The sequence below is a fragment of the Vespula pensylvanica genome, chromosome 1, assembly GCF_014466175.1.
Source record: "Vespula pensylvanica isolate Volc-1 chromosome 1, ASM1446617v1, whole genome shotgun sequence".
In the NCBI taxonomy this organism is placed as follows: Eukaryota; Metazoa; Arthropoda; class Insecta; order Hymenoptera; family Vespidae; genus Vespula; species Vespula pensylvanica.
The window spans coordinates 3,352,684-3,355,213 of NC_057685.1; the positions used below are offsets into that span (position 1 = coordinate 3,352,684).

The 2,530-nt window shown below is 33.5% G+C and overlaps 1 protein-coding gene and 1 long non-coding RNA gene across 2 annotated transcripts in view; both read left to right on the forward strand.

The window, feature by feature from the left end:
• The window catches only part of LOC122633976 (inactive rhomboid protein 1), a 219,560-nt gene that overhangs the window by 128,042 nt on the left and 88,988 nt on the right, over window positions 1-2,530 (forward strand). The window lies entirely within an intron of this gene.
• Window positions 100-2,530, forward strand: part of LOC122633982 — an 8,063-nt gene continuing 5,632 nt past the window's right edge. The window contains exon 1 of the long non-coding RNA XR_006328250.1: window positions 100-783. This is a non-coding gene — a long non-coding RNA (uncharacterized LOC122633982). The remainder of the gene's footprint in view (window positions 784-2,530) is intronic.

Sequence of the window (2,530 nt, forward strand, 5' to 3'; positions counted from 1 at the left end):
AACAAATCAAATGATAGAGATAATCTGAAAATTTGTAATATCTTCTTGCTTTAATCAGGCGTAATATATTATTTATTCTCTCATATTTATTTATTTATTTATTTTTTTCTTTAAATCATTTCAAATATCATTTCTACGATCTAATACGAAAATACGGATTGCGTAAATAAACTTCAGTAATAAATACTTTATTAATCAAAGAATTAAATAAATAAATAAGTAAAGTAAATAAATAGAGAAGTCGACTTCGTTCGATATCAATTACTTGATTGACAATGTAACGAATATATATCTACAATACGTACATATTACACACGAACACACATTTTTTTCCTCGTTAATGACACAGCCTTATTTTGCCTCGTAAGAGGAAAAATTTCATTTAAAAGGCGCGGTTTTAGTTATCGCAGGGATAGAAGAAAGATGAGAAAGACGATGACGAGGAAATTTCAAAGCAGCCTCCTCAGAATGAAAACGCAAAAGGGGGTAGAAATATTATCGACCCGGTAGATGCGTTTACAAAGTCTTCGTTCGTGCCGTATCACACTTTAATCAATATGATTATAAGAACCCTTTGTGTCTACCGAAACAAAATGGAGTGAGTTAGTAGATTGAAAGAGAGATGAAGAGAGAAAGAGAGAGAGAGAGAGAGAGAGAGAGAGAGAGAGAGAAAGAGATAGAGTTTCTAATTGGAGACAATGTAATAATAGAACCGACTGACAATGAATACGACAGAGATAGACAGACACACATAGAGAAAGAGAGAGAAAAGAGAGAGAGAGAGTAGGTACATCATTTACAAATAGGTTATATTTATAACCTCGTTTATGAAGAATAGAAAATTGGAACAGTGTTTTATCGAAATTTCGACGAGTTACGTAAATAAATACATCAACGATTTATATATGTATATAGACATATATACATACATATATATATGTATGTATGTATGTATGTATGTATGTATGTGTATATGTGAGTCATGTAATTTTATTCGTGAACGAAGCAAACGTTTTCCAATCTTCTTTCAAGACGAAATTTCTTTCAACGAAAGAGGGAAAGAATGCTTTCTTTTTCCCTTCTCTCTCTCTCTCTTCCTCTTTCTTTCTGTCCGTTCGTCTTTTTCTTTTTCTATCCTCTTATCCTTTCGTTTGGAAGTTTCTTCGCTTGCCTTGCGGATCGCTTAGTCCTTCCGAAAACTGAAACGAGCCGAAAAGTTGGAAGCACGATGATGTATGTAAGTACGTATATTCTCGTTGAAAGTTGCGAGACAAACAAATCGAGAGGCGAAGCTACTAAGAGTTGCTGAAGTAAAGAGACTATACGATACTTGTGTATATATATATACACACACACACACATACATATACGCACACGTATATATATGGACATGCATGTATATACAGCAAATTCAGTGTATACTTTACTCACTCGAACGAGGAAAAGGAAAATTTATTTCTTCGTAATGCATATATTTCTGAAAGGAAAGAAAAAGAGAAAGAGAGAGAGAGAGAGAGGAAAAGAAAGATAATATATTTTAAGAACTCTTAGAATAACATAGTTATTATGTAAACCATTATTCTTTCTAAACGTCCTTATTATCCTTATTTCTATATATTTCTCAATCTGAATTAGATAGACCGAATCTGCATAAACGTTAACAGTTTACCACCTAGATTGATCCTAGTTTGTCCATAGAGTCCTGTACGTGGAAACTCGCCCTTAATCGAGCAGTCCCGATCAATTAGGTCGCATGACGTACGACCTTTGTGAACTTCGTGAGAGAACGATATTAATCTTAGATGTACATACATATATACATACATACATATCTATATCTATATCTATATATATATATATATATATATATATATACATACATACATACATAAATAAATAAATTAATATTCAAAAAAAGAAATTACATGACGTAAAAATCTGACATAAATATAACGATCCCTTTCGAGGAATCTTTAAATCACGTTCCGTTGTCAGCGGTAGAAAAGGAAAGAAAGAAAAAAAAAAAGAAGAGAAAAAGCTCGGGAAAGCATCATCCCAAATGAAAAAAAAAGAATGAAAAAAAAAAAATGAAAAAAGAATGAAACAAAATAGTTATCTATTCGTATGAACCTACTTTCTTGTGGTTTATATCATTCTCTCTCTCTCTCTCTCTCTCTCTCTCTCTCTCTCTCTTTCTTTCTCTCTCTTTCTCTCTTTCTCTCTCTTTTTCTCATACATTCATTCACTCTCTCTTTCTCTCTCGCTATCCTTTATCGTGTGGCTAACGTTCGCGAGATCACGAACTCGAGCGTTAGCTCCGGTAAAATCTCAATGTGCACGACATCGTTCGAGAAACGTATGTAGATAGCAACTATCACGTACGCGAGCTCTCTTCTACGTGTTTGCACGCGAGAGCACTCTGGCTCGCCTGATTCATGAATATTTTTTCTTGCCCTTAGCTCTACTTATGCTTTGCTCGAAACAAAATAAGAAAAAAAGAAATAGTCAGAGAGAGAGAGAGAGAGAGAGA